Genomic DNA, 20,085 nt, shown 5'->3' on the forward strand with positions numbered 1-20,085 from the left:
GCTCGGTGTCGGTAATTATTCGGTGGGACGAGTGCCAGACTTGATCGCAGAAACGGCAGCCTTTTTACTGCAAGTTCAAATGATCTCACAACAGGTACAATAACAACAACATGATAATCATAATCATAATAACAACAACAACGCGGGCGACTATTGTGGTTAATAAAGTATCTATCTATCTATCTATCTATCTATCTATCTATCTATCTATCTATCAACCAAAAAGGTGGAAACAGAAAGTATCTATATTCTTTTCACTTCTTACATAGTCTGTTATTCCAACCAAGAGTTTTCTCTTGCAGTGAAGGCAACTCATCTGTAGATGGATTTTGCTTACTGCCGTCACCTGATTCAATTTCTTTCTCACACAGGTGTGCAGCTGTTGGTAGCGGGCTGATATTATCCAACGTCCTAGTCAACGGGTTTGAGACATCCAGTGTAGACAGTCTCTTTGATACTGATAGAAAAATAAATTGATCCACACCAAAAGCATTTTTTCACCAAAAAAGGTGACTGTCTAAAATATACAGTATATTTTCTATACACATAAAAGCACGGTGATGCAGGATCAAATGAGATGTTGACACAATATCATTTCCAACAGAAATGAAAAAAAGAAGTCATTGTGTTTGTTCGGTCAACCACATTTCAGAACCTGCAAATGCATGAAAAAAGCAGAGTGATTGAAAAATGTTACCGAAAAAAGATGTCATGTACTTTCACACGATTACGAACTTGAAGAAGTTAGTTTTCTTATTTACTGAATCCTACTGCTATCATCACACTTTTAACGCTTAATGACGGAAATGCTAACCAAGGCAGCATAACAAACTACAGTCGTCCCTCGTTCATCACGGTTAATTGGTGCCACACCTGACAGTGATCAATGAATTTCCGCGAAGTAGCACTTCCACTGCTAATTGCATATTTTACAAGGCAGAGGAAAAACTTGGGAAGTTCCAGAACGCGGAAATACTGAGCTAGCAAGCTTGTTGCTGTGTGGAGCAATGTCATTATCATCAGGAAATCCGATACCAATATGAGCTGATATCTAATTTGTATGTCAACATCAGTCGATAATGTCAGACAATATCATCCGACTCTGTCTTTTAGTTTTTGTACAACTGCTGTAGAGACATTTAGGTTTTACTGAAAATGTACACCTGACAACACAACTTCGGCTTGCAGTTGCTATCAAGTGGGCAGCAGATCGGCCCAGTGGTTAGTGTCAGTGCTTGGTTATTCTTCTTTTGTACGACATTTCATTTACCACTATCTAACTTACTGTACAACCTTGACTCTACTTAGCGCTGGCGTTTGAAAACTGCATTCCTGCCTGTGAACACTTTTTTTGACTTCTAAGGTGACTGGAATGCAGTTTGCTACATTACATGCCAGTAGAGTCTGTTGGCGGTGTTTAGAAAGCTTTGACACGTCCTATGATCTCAATCAAAGACACAAGCAAGTTGTCGCTGTACGTTTCTGATTGTGTCTCCAATGCCTATTTGGAAGAGAAGAATGTTTCCCTTCCAAAGTGTCATGTGTTTACTCTGCCAGCCAGGGATTCACACAATGGCTGCCATGCTGAGAGAATAGATTAAGGTACTACAGCAGCAACACTGTAAGTGCCAGAATCCCCCCCATGAGGCACTGTTGCTACAGTTGTTTATTATGCGCCAACCTTGGCGTAAGCGATTAAAGAGCTTTGTCGAATCGAAGTGTTATAAATGCATTGAAAAACAGACGGCTGTAAATGCCAGTGAATTAGAAGCTTACCGAGCCAAATACTAATACTTGGCAATTTCAGTCTGATGCTGATATAAAGAAATTGCATTTAAAGCAAGCAATAAATGCAGTCGAAGTACATTTAACGGAGGTCCTAAATGTGCCCGCAATCCTTTTATTTATTTTTACCGAGAGGGAACTTCTTTTTTATTTTTATTTTTCTTTGAAGCAGTGTCATCAAAACACTGTAAGAGTGTTACCTTGGATTATCATACTTGTTACAGAACTTTGCCTTTACAAGCCCCATTAAGTCTTTCCATCCCTGCCATTTCTGGAAAGACAACCCCTTCAGTGCATGTTACACGATTTTCACTGATCTCACAACGTTGTGTTGTATGGCTACATAAACATGGAACCTACCCCAAGAAAGACTAGACTCCCGTCTTTCATCAGAAAAAAGTTTGTTTCTACCTTTTTGCGTTCTTTAGTAATCAGCAGTAGAACATGGGTAAGTTTCAGGAAAATATCAGTTCCTGACTAGAAATAGGAGAAAGACAGTTGTTTTTTTTTTTTTTTTGCGCGAGGCAAAAAGAGGCCACAAGGTGGCAGAAGTGCATTTGATAAGAGCTCAGCATGTTAGAGGAGAAGCCATATAGAAAATGGATGGATGGATGGATGTTAATGCACAAATCACACATGACAGGAAGGAGGAAGTGAGAGAGCATGCAGGAGCGAAGCGAGCAGAAGGTTACGCATTGTAGGGAAAGTTTAATGCACGCGCACACGGGCACACGCACAGTTCAGTTCCCCATGTGAAAATTGTAAATAGTTCATAGTGTTATATTTGTAAATAAATTGGTATTTTGATGTAAAAGAAGCCCTTTTTTGTGTTGTTTATGTTGGTATAGTTGTTTACATAGTTGAGCTTTCACAAAAGCAAAAAAAAATTGTGTCAAAGTGAAAGTTAAGCTTGAAATGTATCTTTTCACAAAAAGCTGTTTTTCTCCCTTTTAGTTGGCAACTGATATTTTCCTGAAACTTACCTATGTTCTACTGCTGATTACTAAAGAACGGAAAAACGTAGAAACAAACTTTTTTTTCTGATGAAAGACGGGAGCCTAATCTTTCTTTCGGTACGTTCCATGTTCACATAACCATAGAGCACAGCATTCTGTGTGCCTTGAAAGATCAGTCCAAATGGTCTAAAATGGCCGCTACTGAAGTGGTTGAATTTTGAAAAATGTCTGGAATTGAATGAGTTAAGAAAGACTTCTAGAAAATGTTTCAGAATACAATCCAAATATCCTAAATTATTACCAGCAACTGTAGCTGTGCATGGTTTAATTGTTTTGGTGGCTTTGTGGATAAGTTTGAACCTAAAAAATGGAACAATTGTAGCGCAGTTATTTTATAATATATAAAAACAAAAGAAACAAAAAATTAAATGTCAAACCGCCTGCTGGGTTAGTTTGTGTTTCATTTCTGGAGGTTATAAATCCTGGAGAAGACATGTTAAAGGTAGAGTTAATATAAGTTGCATTGTGTAAATTGTTTTCCTCTGCAATAGGTCCAAATAAAATAATAGTATAATCATTGTAGCTGATGACCACACACCACCAGGGACGGTGTTTTTCTGTCTGATAAACCAAGGTAAGCAACGTCCTCTCGATAGGCAAATAATAAGAATAATAATAATGGATTCCATTTCATATGCTTGCCAAGGCACCCAAAGCGCTCCACAGTGGAGTGAAGCCATTATTCATACTCCTCAGTCACACACTGGTGGTGGTAATCTGCCCCGGGGTACACTGACGGAAACGTGGCTGCCAATTCGGCGCAAAAGGGCCTTTCTGACCACCACCAAGCATTCATTCACATTCATACGTCAGTGTGGGCAGCGCTGGAGGCAAGGTGGGTGAAGTGGTTGGCGCAAGGACACAACAACACCAGGAGCGAGGATCAAACCACCAACCACCAGGTTTCTGGACGACCTGCTCTACCTCCTGAGCCCAACAGTGCTTTTATCAAACTGACTTCTTAAAATGAGTTGTGTCCCTATACTTTGGAGAGTTCATACATTTTTAGTATTGAATTCAATACAAGCGAACCTGTTTGTGCCTTAACACTGGGTACACAATCTGCCACAGCAAACGTATGAAAGTAAACCAGATACCTCCTGCTACTGTAAACATAACAATCACAGCGCGTGAATGATCCAGTTAAGGGAATGCAATCTCCATACAGCACATACAGAAATTCATTGGGGAAAACGTGTCATTACCTTTTATTAGGGCTTGCTTGTTAAAAGCAATATTCTGTTCCAGGGTTGGAAACGCAGTGACTGCACCCTGCAGAAACAACATGAAAAATGGTGGATAAGACATAATTGGCAACAAAGTGTTTCCCCGCTACATTGCGGTTCACCTTTCACCTGATTTTTTAAAAAGTTGTGTAAGGATGTTTTTTTGTTTTTAACAGCATATGAACACGCATCGCGTTGTGTGTCCTTGTGGTGTGTTACAGCGATCCATCGGTGCTCTGTTGTATGTGTCCGTTATTGTATTTACTACTGCTGCCAGTAGGGGGTGTTGTAAACTCATGTGACAGTTGAAGACGTGCGTAGCTGCAGTAAAGGTGTCGTCCCTCCACCTGGTCTCAGTATGCGTTCATGTGTCTGTACGAGATATTAGGAACCCACAGTAGACAATTGCCAGCCAAATATAGAGCCACAAAAGTCCTGATTGGGAGAACCGGCCATTGTGTTCTGTATCCTGATTGACTGGCTGTAGGCCATTGTCAATCTCCTTTTGTGACATTTCCTGTTTTGGTCAATGGTCGCTGGCAAACTAGCTAACCGTGTGAGCTGCTTGCTAGCCGCCAATTAACAATAGAAGATCAAGAAGCAAACCGGCTTTAGGGTGCCATTACGGCATAAATGAGTCTTCGGTTCAAGGAGTAGGGCGAGGAGGGGGAAAATAAGACGACAGGAGCAATGCTTTCACAAGGATTTAAAAAAAAAACGCTACATCTTAAGGGCGCCAGGACAAAGAGACGTGGCCAGAAGAGTGAAATGCATGTGAGTCACTCCATAAGTTCTTGTGCCCAACCTAGGTTGATCATTAAAATTCTAACTAAATTTGAACTTTGAGAATGTTTAAACAGTGTTAATGCCTGTCTGAGAAAAGTGTATAAAGTGTACCAGAGGGTGCAACCACCCTTTTCCAACTGAAAACCATGGCCTCGGATTTGGAGGTGCTGAGCCTCATCCCAGAAGCTTCACACTGCGATGCGAACCTCCCCAGTAAACGCTGAAGGCCATCAGGACCACATCGTCTGCAAATAGCAGAGACCAGATACTAAGGCCCCCGAACTGGACTCCCTCGACGCCTTGGCTACGCCTAGAAATTTTGTCCATGAAAATGAACAGAATGGGCCACAAAGGGCAGCCTTGGCGTAAGCCAAAGGTCACCAAGAAACAGGCTGGACTTCCTGCTGGCAATGCCAACTAGGCTCCTGCTCAGGTTTTACAAGGACCAAAAGGCACGTAGCAGCGCGCCACCAATCCCGTACTCTCGGAGCGCCCCCCCCCCCAGTCCACAAAGCACACGTAGACCGGTTGGGCAAACTCCCATGTCCCCTCCAGTACCTTTGCAAGGGGGTAGAGCTGGTCCAGTGTTCTGCGACCGGGACAAAAACCACATTGCACTCCTGTAGCCGAGGTTTTACTAACGGTGGTACCCTTCTCTCCAGCACCCTGGGATAGACTTCCCCAGGGAGGCTGAGGAGTGTGACCCCCCTATAGTTGGAACACACCCTCCGGTCACTCTGTGCCTTATATTTGTGTTTTAGTTCATTCATTTGTATTTTTATGCTTGAAAATGCTTAATTGAATGCTTTATTGAAAAGGTTGTGAAATCTGCATATGTTTTGACTAATAAAAGGCCATGCACAACCACAAAGCAGCATGATGTATTCATAGATCTTTGGAAAAATGCCATTGATCAGCAGCCCTCCGACCCTCAGCCCCCTTGTGGCAATCACATTGTGAAGATCAACTCTCACGGGCGCCACTCTTCTGTGTGCACGAGGTTTTCCCAGCGGAGCACGCAACCCCAGGAAAAAGACGACATTTTATTTTTATGGAAAAAGTCACTGCGGGTGAAATATCAGGTGCATTTGAAGAAAAGCGTTAAAGCGTATCCAAATATGGACGTATGAAATCAAGAAAAGTCACATTGGCTGCCCCCCTACCCTGCTGCATCACACATTTGGTAGTCCAAGCTGTGACCAGGCATTTGGTATTTCACAAAAACAACAGAAAAATACCTAACAGCAGTTTTTTTAAATAACACAGCTCGTTATTGTGATGAATTATCCTCCAATTAACACGTTATCAGAAAGTGGTGACAAATGAAATGGACGCTTTTTCAGCTTCAAACGACTGAACATAATGACTCCCCATCACCTGTGAGCTAAAGGCATGGACATGACGCATAATCTTCCTTGACAAGCATCAGCCAGCATTTTAACAACAGTTCATTTGGATTTGCTGCAAATCAAAGGGAACTGAACCCCCGGGGGAGTGGATCTGGTCTCCGTGCATAAAGCCAATCTTACCTTAGCAGACCTAAAGAGATAATGGTCTCATTTCCAAACAGCACAAGGCTGTAATGCTGCCAGTTAGACCAGTAGGGGGGCAGGTAACGTAGGGCGAGGATGAGCAAGCGGGCGTTGCTTCAGCCAGCTGGGGAGGAACGAGAGCATCACAGGCTCAAATATTTTGGGAAATGGAGCAAATTATGATAGACGTAATTATGTTCCGAGGTTGGTTTTGTACGTGAGCAAATAAACAAGAATATCAGTCACAATGAAATCCTCACGCTGGTTCCTTCCAATGGTGGTTAAGTGGCGCCTGACCCAACTGTTAGTATTATTAATTTGATGAGTTCTTTTATGAAGTAATATTTTGGTAGTTGTGTTTGTGACCTTCTAAATACAGCTTTTAACATGATTAGAGCCCTCTAGACATGACATAACACCCCTACAGTCACCTTGCCATTCAAATGACCCAATAAAGCAGGCAGAATAAAAGGAAATATGCCGTTTAAGACATAAGTAAGGCTCGTGCTCGTGCGTGTTGCGATAAAAGTGTTCCCTAGAGGAGCTGAGGAAGTGACGTCGGCGGTTCAGAGTTGAGTTTTAGCTTGACGTGGGCTACAAGTGCAACAGAAGCCCAAGTGCTTATTAGGGATTTTGTGCAAGTTGTGGGATAATTCACACCTGGAATAAAAAAGCCTGTCTGGTGCTTGTGTGTCTCCCCACGTTACTGACACCTAGTGACCAGTGGAGAAGACGGCATCTCCTTGACAGCGTATTTGAATGTGTAGTCTGAATGCCTTATATTTGTATTTTACTTCACTTAGCCATTAGCGGGATTCATTTAGGCAAAAAATATGTACAATTTGCTTAAAAATGTAAAATAGTAATGGGGCATATTCTACCGTGAAACAGCATGATTCATTCATTCATATGTTTCTGAAAAAACATGATGAAGCCACAAAATGGGAAGCACGAAGTGGTGAGCAATGACTGGACTGCATATTTAAAGCCAAATCTTATGTGTTGTTTCTAATTTTTAGTAACAGACTATTGGGCTCGTTAGCGTCCGTAGTCGACAACCAACGGCAGTGATGAACGTGAAAAGGGGGGGTCTTACTGCAGCCCCAACTTATCCATGCACTACGACACTCAATTGTACTGCAGCAACGTGAGGCGTTGGGAGGTGGTCTCCATGACCGGGTGGTGTACGCACACGATAGTGTCTTCTACCAGACGACCAATCACAGCCTTTACACAATCTTTCTAAATAAAGTCACGGCATTTACGATAGCAGCTGCATCCACTTGGGAAACTGATACTACTTACAGTACCACATAGGACCACATTCTCATGATGCACAACATAAATGACATCTTCGATATTAGAAGCTCTCTTAATGTGAAACACTCATCACTAATCCTATCATAACCAGACTATTAGCAATACTTCCCATGTAAACACCAATAACCCTTTTGGAAAAAAACAGAATATGCTCATATTCCATTTTTTAAAAAACAAAATATGACTTTTCTAACCCGGATATTGGGTCACGTATACGCCTATCGGGATACACTGTGCTGCGCTCCCCTTGCTGTCCTTGCACTGCTGTGTTCCAGTGATGACGTGTTCAAGCGCACTACGTCATTCAGACTGAAGCTTAAATACCGTATTTGCTGATCCAAATATATTAAAGTCTGCAATATTCCCTTATTGGTTATTATGTAGTAGTAGTAGTAGTAGTACTTTATTAATCCCACAGCAGGGAAATTCATCTGTTACAGCAGCAAGCAAGATACACAAGTATGTACACAAGTAAAGAATGCATAGTCATTGACAATGCATGCAATGCATAGACATAGTGAATACAAAATGGTTTTGTGTGATGTAAACACACTTTTGAGGGGAGTTAACTAAAGGGTTAACTAAAGGTAATGGACAACTGTGGCGCACACAAAGACTCATTAAGCTCACAGACGTAGTCCAAAGAGGACTTCCCCCTTTAGGAGGGAGCTTCACAACATGCACTCTCATCCCAGGTGTGTTACCAGTGAGGGTGGCTTTGTTGCAAGACCCAGTGCTCATTATATGTATCGATACCCCTCCACAGAATGTGCTCAATTGCAACAATGGGCTCGAGGTCCTCTAATGGACAGGCTATCCTCACGCTTCAAACTGTGCAGATAAAAAGATGAGAGCTCATGAATATTTACATTAAGTAAGTAATTCCATTAATTTCTCTAAGCACTCTTGATACTGTGTCTGTGGTGGCTCGTTAATGAACTTCACACATCACCATCATATTCATTCATGCTAAAATCAATAGCCCCTTTTACAGCCATTTCACTCCAGGAATACTCCCCCCGTATTATACCTCACCATTCTGTGCACTGACTGAGCCACAACACAATGACAGCAGGCAACAGTAACAGCAGAAAAGCTTGGTCTAAGCATTGTGTGTATGTGTGTCTGTGTGTGCGCGTGTGTGTGTGCGCGTGTGCGCATGCGTTGGCAATGTGACTTGATGCCTTGTTGTTCTTTAGACTAAGTCAACAGCACCCTTGGCTTACAACCCAGGAGCGCACTCCTTACACCTACAACGATAGCATATGCTAACATGCTAAGTGTCTATATGAGGAAGTACCTGAGAAAATGGCAAAAAAAGAAAACATGCTAATATTAGCATGATAGCAATGTTAACATACTAGCTGTTAGCATGCTAACACATAGCATAATAGCACTTAGTCTTCACGCAAGTTTACACCCATGAAAATGGCTTAAATGCTAATATGCTAACATTAGCATACTAACAACGTTAACATGATAACTGTTAGCATGCTAACACCTAACATGAAAACATCGTCTATATATGCTTATACCTTTGGAAATAATAAAAAGCTAACAAGCCAATGTTAACATGTTAGCAATGCTACCTAACATGCTACCTTTTAGCATAAACCCTAGCATGATAGCGCTTAGTCTATATAAGTTTATACCTGTGAAAATGGTTTAAATGCTAACTTTAGCATATTAACAATGCTAACATGCTGTACTAGATTGAGCAAGCAGTCTGTTGATTAGTTTGAGCACTGCTGCCACCTAGCTACAGGATTGTGTATCATCCAAGCATGCAGGCAGCCAATGCATTAACACACTGAGGTTTGTGCTGGTGCAGAATCCCAAATGTGTGAAAGCATTTGCACAATAAACTAAAGAAACACCATTATCATATGTGAAAGTATGTGATTCAGTGTTTCCCATGCATTACTTTTTCTAATTGGGACGGCCACAAATAGATTTGGCACAACCTGTTCCATAAGCACATTATAACGGGACTGTCTGTGAATGCAGTTTGTCGATACAACTTTGTACTGTAGGTGGCGGTATGCCTCGTAACTCCGCCTCTTAACCAACCTCATACACCCCTGCTGTGCCAGAGAAGAAGGCGTGGCAGGATGCATCGCTGTTGTTGCTGTTTTGCAAGTATGGAGATCTCTCTCAACTCTTTTTTCTCAAAAGCTTTTTCTGGTGTGGGGAAGACTTTTGGAGACTGACATTAAAAGCATCTCTCGCTCTTCTCGATGAGCAGCTGGTGCAGCTTTGGGACCTCCCCCATGTCAAAGCACTCACAGGCGGCTCAGTCTTGTTTGTGACGTTTAAAGTAAAAACGGCAACAAGTGGCAGTGGAAGAAAGTTCATTTTTATTTCTCAACATTTTCGGTTTGCGTTTCACCTTTGGTCTCTGCCACGATTCCACTACAATGACAGGCATCTGCGGCACGGCCACTTATGCAAATGAGACTATGACGTCATTTAACAACAGCGCCCGCAATCCACCACCACAAACGCAGAGTGAAGTCATTTCAGATTTGTGAGTAATGTTTGCAGTGAAACACAAATGTTTCCATCCTGCGTTTACCACAACTGTCGTGACTTACGTTCCCTGGCAGCCCGTGAAGAAGGGAGGACAGTACTTGACAAAAAGCAGGTCAACAACAAACATTGAATTTTTCAGCTACGCGTCAGGACCGACTGTGCGTGTGTGCGTGCGTGTGTGCGTTTGCGCGTGTAACAGAGCGATGCCCAGCCTTGGTGTAAAGTGCCGTCAGATGATCCTCTGCATAAACACAATCACTCAGAGTAATGAAGAACTAACAGAGCTGTTAGCAAGCAGAAATAATGCAAAAGAAGCAAACAAAAACAAGAACATGCAGTTGAACATTGGACAGTATTGATGAATAAGGCCTTAGTTGTTGGATATTAAATGTAAAATGTGCAATGGCAGCAATCATGGAGCTAAAATCAAGCCAAAACCTCACAAACACACAAAACGTGTTTTACTCGCGCCCGGCGATCCACAAACTCGGTGTGGCTTGCAAATACAAAGCATCAGTCACAAACGAGTGCATTTTCTTTTTCCTATCAAACAAATACATCATTTTTACACGTGCACATCCCTTCAATTAAAAGTATCTTCAAGTATACAAAAAAAATTTCCTCCAAGTACAAAAAACAATTGCACAACTTGGAAAAACTGTCACATGACTTTGGTAAGAAGTCGGGTGTTGGGTAAAAGCTGCTGGAATAAACTCACTGTGTCGTGTAGCCGTGACGGAGACTGCAGTTTAAGTGTCGTTTATTTGCTTCAACTTTGGGTCACGGCTTCCATTCCAGCTGTCGCCGACCTACCCCTTCGCTACCGGCCATTGTAGACCATTTTGACTGGCACACAAAATACTGCGTTCTGTGGCTATAGAAACACGCAACCTACCAAAAGAAAGACTCGACTCCCATATTTCATCAGATAAAAAAAGTTTTCTTCCATCTTTTTGTGTACTTTAGTAATCCGCAGTAGAACATACGTACGTTTCAGGAAAATGTCAGTTCCAGACTAAAAGGGGAGAAAAACAGCTTTTTGTGAAAAGATACATTTCAAGCATAACTTTCACTTCGACACAAATATTTGTTTTGCTTTTGTGACAACTCAAATGTCTAAACAACTACACCAACATAAACACGACATAAAAAAGGGGTTGTTTGACAATAACAATACATAACAATTCATTCACAAATATAACACCATGAACCATTTACAATTTCACCATTGAAGAAATAAGTTCCTTTGTATGTGTAAAACACGCTCTATTCCTTCCTGAAGCAGAATGTCTTTGTTTGCAAACAAAATGCATTTGTTTGTGAATGAGGCTTTGCATTTGCAAACCACACTGACTTTGTGACTCGTTGGGCGCGAGTAAAGCCCAGTCACACCGCCCGAAGTTTGCTGTAGCGGCCCTGGAGCAGTGAAAAAAATAATCACCACTCGTAACTGCACACAAAATGGGAAAAAAACAAGAAAACACGGGTGTTGTCCTAGCGGTGCACCGCTGAAGCCGCCGTTGCTTTAGTGTTGGTTTAACGGTAGCGAACGTTGGTTTAGCGGTGACGCGAGCGTCGATAGAGCGGCGTTCTGCGCATGCGGCCTGGTGGCATCCTCATGACTTGCTGGAAGGCTCGTGGATCCTCATTCGCAGTCCCACAGTGCCCTCTAGTGTGTCTCTGCAAACACAACAACTGTCTGACCCACACAACTCTGTCTCTCTTTCTTCTCTCTCTTCTTCTGTCAACAGCTTGTTGCAATCTGTGGAGGTTCTGATTCTGCTGCTGGACTAGTGCACCAATCATAGCAAGTCTCTCAGCATCCATGGTAGAAAAGTTTTACTCTAACTTGGAGCAAATTCGATATAACTGAGGTCTGCACCTTTGTGTGCATTTTGAACTAGAAATGTAAAACTATAAAACGTGTTAAGAGTTTTGTCTTTCTGGAACAGATTAATTGGATTTACATTAGTTCTTATAGAGAAAATGTATTCGGTCAGAGTACGTTTTGGTTAGAGTCAGACCTTCTGGGACAAATCAATGATGCTAACCAAGGTTTCACTGTACTCAAAAGGCTCTAGAGAGAGGTCTTAAAGTGAGGTAAAACATGCAAATATGATGCTGCCTCGGTCCATCATAGTGTATATTTGTCTCCCCATCCATATTTCGCAACCACTGAACAATGTGCAATTGTAAAAACACGACAAACAGAGCGTAACCGCCGGAGACGCTAGCAAACTTTTATAAAGTGGCATCATATGACTGTCTCAGAGTAATTCCCAATGGTTTTTTCCTCTTTTTTGTTGCCCCAAGTACCTCTTGAGCAGCTCAGGGGTGGGGGGTGGGGGGCACTATGGGTGGAGTGACATTAGGTGAAGAGACAGAGGGAGAAATTGAGGGGTCAGATGGAGTACCAGAGAACAGAGAGTGCTAGTGAGACCTCTGGCAAATAAACATGGTATTAAGTTTCAAAGCCAAGGGGGGGACACAAGCATTCCATTGTTCAAGTCAATTATCAGTGGAAAATAATAACAACAGATGGATCCAGAGCAGGCAACTTGTGCCGGAGCACCCTGGCGCTGGTGAACAGATGATGAAATGTGAGTACTGTTCGGGGGATTGGGGGGGGGGGGGGGGGGGGGGGGGTATGTTCCACCAATACACATCATACACCAGATGTGAATTTTCCACATGGACAGTTAAATATATGCTATGCGGCCGCCACTTTGCCATGCGCCTTCAGTGCACCACAAACAATGGCAAGGTAAACGCTAGGAGTGGGAACCCACAAAAGCTTGAACAGACACAACTGGACTGTTTGCTGACTAGGTTTCCCCTTGAATCCAAAAGGCTTCTTCAGTTCCAAATGCTAAGCTGTGGAGTTTCCCCGTTTATGTGTGGTGAGTGTGTACCCCGGGGGTGCCCACAATGCAGTTGTTGTGGTTGCTGCCACAGTCTTTGTGGGGAGATGTTAACACATAGTTATTGTTCTTAAGGAGACAACAGGCGATGGGTTAAACCGCCTCCTCTGTTTAGAGAAGGCCTCTCTAGTTTGACATAAATGGCTTCTTTTGAAACAGCAGTACTCCTTATCCAGAATTTGGACGTCACTGTCCTCAAAAAGAACGTGCGCGTCTTTCTGAGATGTAAAGAAAGTGGTCTCCTGTGTTGTGTGTGCTTTTGTATAAGGGTTGGTCTCTCCATTGTAGAGGTGATTGCACTTCTCGGTACACTGTACACAACATTCCTGACATTGCTTCTCTGTATTTTATCTTTGGGGTGAACCAGCTTTTGTCTGAGGGGGTGGTGGGTTTGATGTGCGTGGGTATGGGATGGTGTTGATGTTTGGAGAAAAGCCTTCACTTTCTCTGACAAATCAGCCACAAAAGGGACCACCAGATTCTACCTCATGTTTGCATCCTTGAGCTCAGGTGTACTGGTCCTTCTTCTCCTGGCAGGCTCCACAAAGGCCTGGTTTGGATTCCCAAAGAGCCTTCCTTATGTGTCCACTCCTCCTGTCTTCCGTTGTCCGTGGGATTTTCTGTGCTGTGTCCTCGAGGGTTCTGAGAACACCTAGCTTGTGTTCTAGCGAGTGATGAGTCAAAGATCAAGAACTGGTCTGTGTGGGGCAGGGTTGCCATGGACCTCAAATATTGAGGCTTCCGTCCTTCCCTCCCCACGTTTCATTTGTGTCCCCAGTTAAAGGGATCTTTCTGTCCACAGAGTTGATGTGTTCAGTAAACAAATTTACTCTGCAGGTTTTGATGTGGACTCACGTGTTGTCATCAAACCTGAACCAGTGGCTGGGCTTAGTTCCTCTAAAGGAGTCATTTCCTTGCTGCTTCTTCCATGTGCATGTTGGCCTCAATGGGGGATCAGCAGTCATGTGTTTGCTCACAGAAAAAAAACATGCCTGTGAATATTCTCATTCGTCCAGGTTACTGTATTCTCAGGCCATTGACTCTATCGCACCTGGACTGTTCAGGTTGTCTCAGAAGATGTTTCATCCGAACTGGCTTCATCAGTTCTTGTGATCACTAGCTGGGACAAACACTAGTCAGACTAACTAGCACAGATTGCTGCCACATCAAATGTATTCATTTATTTATTTACTGTATGTATTTAAAGGAGGGGGCATGTCCAACCAGGAATGGTTTCCATCGTTTGTGGTGTCAAAAGACGGTCGTTAGGATTCGATGGGGTGGGGCCTCTGCCAGCCAACGATGGTCGTTTGGGTTGCATCACCTTTGTTATTCGTTATATTGGAAGTACAAGCTGCTCAGGCAAAGGTGGAAACATGGACAGGACAAACTCATCTGATTAATGTGTGTAAGTAAACACAGTGAATAAATAACAACGAAGTACTGATGGATGGTTTATTGATACATTAAGTGGTGTTTGTTAGGCCTGCATCGAGTACCATTGAAGATTATCCCGGAATTTCTTCTGACACCAAATCCGTACTTATCCCACATGACCTGCAATGAGGTTTTTTTTATGAGATCATCATCAGAGAGAGCCAGATGCAAAGGAGACAGACCTCAATAGCACTTCATTCATCGAGTTCTCATATCAGCCACCGACACACAGGCTGCAGAGGGGGTTGTAACCCTAAAACAAATCTGTTTCTGTGGCTCTTGTCAAGGGTGGGAGATGTCTGTAGATAGCAGAATAAAATATATCCTCTCTTTTCAAAAAGAAAAGAAAGGTTTTCATTTCATTAACTCCAGTCTAAAGTATAATGATCTCCCTATAGGCCTTAATCACCAATCGACATGATGGAAAGAAAAAAAGAAGTTTCTACTTCAGTCATTAAAGCTTTTTTTGTTCTTTTTCTCCATCAAATATGTTTAAGATTATGGGGGTGCAATCACAGTCTTTTTTGTGGAAGAGGAGTAAAAGATGATGTGCATAAAGCAGATATACTGTGTATGTATACATACATACATACACATACATACATACATACATACATACATATATACATATATATAGTATATATATATTTGTTTTTTTACCCTGAAATGTTTTAGCCTTTTTTGAAGATGCTCGTGGTTCTAAATAGTGGACAAGAGCAGACAGTATCACCGATACGAGAGGATAGTGAATGAAATGAGGCAGGGCATTAACACCTCTATTTGGACCATTTGTTTCCCTACTGTAACTGTACTCTTTAAAAGGAGAGAACAAGAGGGTTACATAAATAATGGGAAAAAATGTCAAGATTTAATTAGCCTTTGGGAATTAATTGCCATTAGCGAATTCCATCAAGTAAGGTTGAGACATTTTACGGGTTAAAAAAAAAATCATATTTTTTGGACAGTGAGGAGACAAAAGGTTTTGAAACAGGAAGTGACAGGCCATCAACCATTTTAGTGCACTGACACTGAGGTCGAGTTAATTAGACTATTGTCATTTTAATCCTCCAGCTTGGCGGCCATCACGTCCTAAAAGAGCCAAAGGACTTAAAAAGGCTGAGGGGTTAGCGTGCGTGCGTGCGTGCGTGCGTGAATGTACAGTATACGCGCATGTGTGTTGGGCTCGAGGTGTCACCCGTGTACGGGTTATGGAGTACGGTCTGCTTTCCTCACATGCTTAGAACATTAATGAGCTGGAGACACACCAAGGAAACAAAAGGAGCCTGGAGGATCACCAGGGGGAACTACTCGCCTCCGACTCATGTCTCTGTTCACTTGAAACTAATTTAAATATCAAATATTTGAAATCATGTGTTTCTCCTCTACTACGGGCTTTTAAATAGGAAGTGGTTCATGTCTGCGTTATTGTGCTTCATCACTGGCATAAAAACAATGAAGCAAGGTGCTACAATTGTACAATAGCAGATTATTTGCCAATGTCCATAGTTCATGAATACAATAGAACATCTTTTTTTGTTATTTTTTTACTAGCAGTGCTAATTGATGAACATTTTTCATCACACTCAATCACGACACTTTTACAGTTAACTCATGATTATTATTATTTGAAATATATGTTCCGTTTACCTAAACAGATCACATTTCACAATTCTTTTCATAATATGTTAATTTCATATTTTATTTAATATATATTCATTTATATTTGCATATACTGTACCTTGATTCGCTTGGAACATTGTGTGTGGCATTTGGTGTTTACGTGTTCGTAATGAGGCATCACGTTGTGTCTGTGTTTGGTCAAAGTGCATGTTCCGGATGCAGCAAAATGTGCTAGGTGCACATCGGGGTGTTATACATCGGGAAACATGGCAGCTGAAACGGAAGTTTCACCATCTTGTATTATTTATTTCATTGTGTTTGTCACAAACGCTTCGACATCACAAGATGGTGACGCGCAAACGGGCTGAAAATGACATCAGATCGTGTTTTATGCAGAACAGGCACGAAGAAAATCATCGATCGCGTCGGACACGACACACAGTGCTAGCGAGCGCACACTTGCTGCCGTCCCGCCTCTCCCCACTGGGACAAAGAGACTGAATGAATGACAGACAGGAGAGTTCACTCACTCCGTTCAATCCCGCTATAGAACCAACACGGCTAGGCATGGAGACACATGCACAGAATGAACCCTCTTGTCACCCAGCCTGTTTGGTAGGGAGAGGAGTCAATATATCGAGGCTGGCAAAATGACCAAGTTCATTTTGATTTGCTGTGCGGTTAATTGATGTATTGATGATCTACTGAAAAACAATACAACAGTATAACAGCCTTGGAACAGGTACGGATGCAAGGTAGTGTTACCCATGATGAAGCCAAGGTATACGGAGGAACACCGTTCTCACACAGTCATCACTGACCTCAAGAGTGTCTGCTATCTAAACAATAAGTTTGACTTGACTTTATGCCACATTTGACTGTTTATATTCATAATTCCCTAAATTCACAAGTTTTTCAAATGAGTCATTAATATTTCACCAGGACTTCAAATTAATCTGTACAGAAATTATCATTCTTAAATAATTGAATGTGCGTATTAATAATTCAATGAAAAGGAATATTGAGCCAAGATGAGGTTAAAAAAAAACGAGACATTGCAAATGAAACATCTTGAAAATGATCCCAGCATATCTCGTCAGGGCATGGACTCAAAAAAAAAACACATTACTGCCCCCCAAAAAACATTTGTGTTCAGTTCTACTTTTGTCCAACAGTAAAGATACGGGCCTTTTTTTTCTAGACATTTCATTGGGTCTGACGTATTTATTTTTTCAGCATTTTTATCAATGCATCATCTTCTTAATACCCGAGTTCAAACCACCAAACAGTTGTATGCAAATACTGAAATCCATAATGCATTACATTGTTAGGTGGGGGCATTTCAATATTCAAATGGTGTGTTTTAGATCCTGACATTACCATTTACATTTCCATGTGTGTCATATGGTAAATGACTATTTTGTTTTCCACATGAAAGGTAGAAGGAAGGCATAGGGAGTAAATGTGTTATTTCATGCATACATGCTGGGACACTTTGTGGCTTCGCTAAATGTTTAACAAAATAAAAGTGAAAAAGCTGATCAGGTGAAGCAGCTGTATTTTTTAGCATGAATACAATCAGTGAAACTTCATCCTTGCTGTAATATAAAGATACTTGAGGAACAGCCAGCCTTTTGTAAATACTGGAATGATAAACTGGAATGGTATATAGTCTAAATGTTGGGTAACAACCATCCATCAATTTTCTATGCCGCTTACCCTCACTAGGGCCGCAGATATGCTGGAGCCTATCCCAGCTGACTGACTTCTGGCAAGAGGCGGGTACACCCTGGACTGGTCGCCAGCCAACTGCAGGGGACATACGGACAAAAGATCTTTCACACTCACATTCATACCTATGGACAATTTAGAGTCTCCAATGAAGCTAACATGCATGTTTTTGGAATGTGGGAGGAAACCGGAGTACCCGGAGAAAACCCACACACACACGGGGAGAACATGCAAACTCCACACAGAAATGCCCAATGGAGATCTGAACCCAGATCTTCCAGATCTCCTGACTGTGTGGCCAACAACTGGGGGGTGTCAGGCTTTTTTGAGCCTGACACCCCCCTGACACCAATCATGTTTTTATTTTTCTACATTTATCTTAGGTTCTTTTTTGGTTTGGGTTCAAAGTGCATTTGCACTGAAGCAGTGTATTGAAGACGACATTGCCCTTGGCTTTTGTGTCATTGGAAGCCTACCTGTCACATGGCTGATATGAAGCCGTTTGAAAACAGCATGAGCGCGTGCGAGCCGAGCTAAAGAAAGCACCTCGGATGACAAAGTGGCTTGAAGTGTCAAAGCAGCCGCACAGCCTTGTCCTCTTCCAGAAAGGAAGCTGGGAGCAGCAGAGGCGCTGCCTCGTCTCATCTGCTGGCAGCACTCTCTGCCTCCTTGCCTCATCGTAACCGAAACCACGTCTGATCGTGTGCACAACTCTATGGTCGGACGCTGTTTTGATTTCAGCCTGTGTGTGACACATCTGTTGCCTGTCATGTTTTGTTGTGCTTATCTGGGTGCTCAAACAGAGTGCAACCCTGGTAAATGTGTTTCCCGGTGCCCCATCTGTGTATACAATCATGGCTTGAGTTTACAAAGCAGCATGGTAGACATCTGATGGAAAGTCAACACAGCCCGCTGTGTTGTCATTGAGTGCTGCAAATGCATGAATGGAACTGCAGAATGTAAGCGTTCGTTATGAAAAAACACATAACCTGCGGCAAATCACATACATCATGAACGCTGCTTGCATGTAGAGTGAGAAGAAATAGGCTTGGATCTTTTGAGCAAACCTCACATTGTCATCAGGAAGACGGCTATGGCTAATTAGATCATCCATTTATGACAGGCACGTGCAGGATCAGCAAAAGCCAACCGCAGTGTCGCCCAGTGTGAAGAAAGCGGAGCACATAAAGGCCGGGAAGGTTACGTTCTTTTTCATTTCCATGTCCTTCACTTCCCTGTCAATATTTACCTCGGACACAGAACTTGGAACACCAGGAATGAGTGACCCATGTCGTCATCCCTGAAACAGTATCATTCTGAAATACACATTATTTTTGCCTTTTTTTTGTTTTTACTCTGGAACCTCACCACTTACCTTTGCACCATTTCAAGCTATTCATTGGACCCGAACCACTTGAATTTCAATTAATACCTAGAAAAATTGGGGTGCGCAACTCTCACACTTTCTGTTTTCTATAAATAAAAAAAATACCAACCAAAAGCCACAGTATTTGAATAAAGTCAATAACCTTTGAAGGAACAGTGTGTGCAGTTTCACACAGCAGAATCTCTCCAAATAAAGTGGAGTAAAAAAAAAAAAAGAAAGAAAAAGAGCCAAGGTGGTTTCCAACAAGAGTGATCACCGTGACTGCCGTTTCGACCGGCCTCGTCAGACCACAAGTCAACATGCAGCGGCACTGGCACGGCAGGGAGGCACATCGCCGTTACGCGGCTCTAATATATTCCCCCCCAAAAAGGGGGGATCGTTTCCTTAAGCCTTGCATCCACGGATCAGTGTGGCCTTCATTAGCCTCCATGTGACATGGATGTGAACAACATGTTCGTTTGCCACGTGAACACTGCCCCCCCCCTCCCCGCCTGAATGCAACTCCCTGTCCATCTTTTGAGGCGTGCACAGCAAATTCCTCTGGATACATCACAGGTTGTTAGCATTCCAGAGAGAATCTGACATGGGTGTACACTTAGGTCTTAATTAGGGACACTATTTGATCATCAGCAGCTGGGCTTTATTAAAAGTATGGCTTCACATCGCCCCCCCAGCCCCCTTGGCTCACAGCTCACACACACAGGATAACAAGAATATGAATATTCACATCTGAAACGTGGAATCCCTGCAAGGGATTTTTACAGCCCAGCAAAAGCAAAATCATGTGGTTAT

General features: G+C 42.4%; 1 protein-coding gene across 11 annotated transcripts in view; it reads right to left on the reverse strand.

The window, feature by feature from the left end:
* foxp1b (forkhead box P1b) overlaps window positions 1-20,085 on the reverse strand; it is a 205,417-nt gene that overhangs the window by 120,094 nt on the left and 65,238 nt on the right. For 7 of the 11 annotated variants that reach the window (XM_054785295.1, XM_054785291.1, XM_054785289.1 and 4 more), the window contains one exon: window positions 4,007-4,073. The exons of 2 other annotated variants lie outside the window; for them this stretch is intronic. The gene's annotated coding sequence lies outside the window, so the exon portion shown is untranslated. Of the gene's footprint in view, window positions 1-4,006; window positions 4,074-17,894; window positions 17,985-20,085 lie in introns of those variants that run through there. 2 more of the 11 variants (XM_054785285.1, XM_054785286.1) reach the window with 2 other exon arrangements.

Source organism: Dunckerocampus dactyliophorus, chromosome 8 (genome assembly GCF_027744805.1).
Source record: "Dunckerocampus dactyliophorus isolate RoL2022-P2 chromosome 8, RoL_Ddac_1.1, whole genome shotgun sequence".
In the NCBI taxonomy this organism is placed as follows: domain Eukaryota; kingdom Metazoa; phylum Chordata; class Actinopteri; order Syngnathiformes; family Syngnathidae; genus Dunckerocampus; species Dunckerocampus dactyliophorus.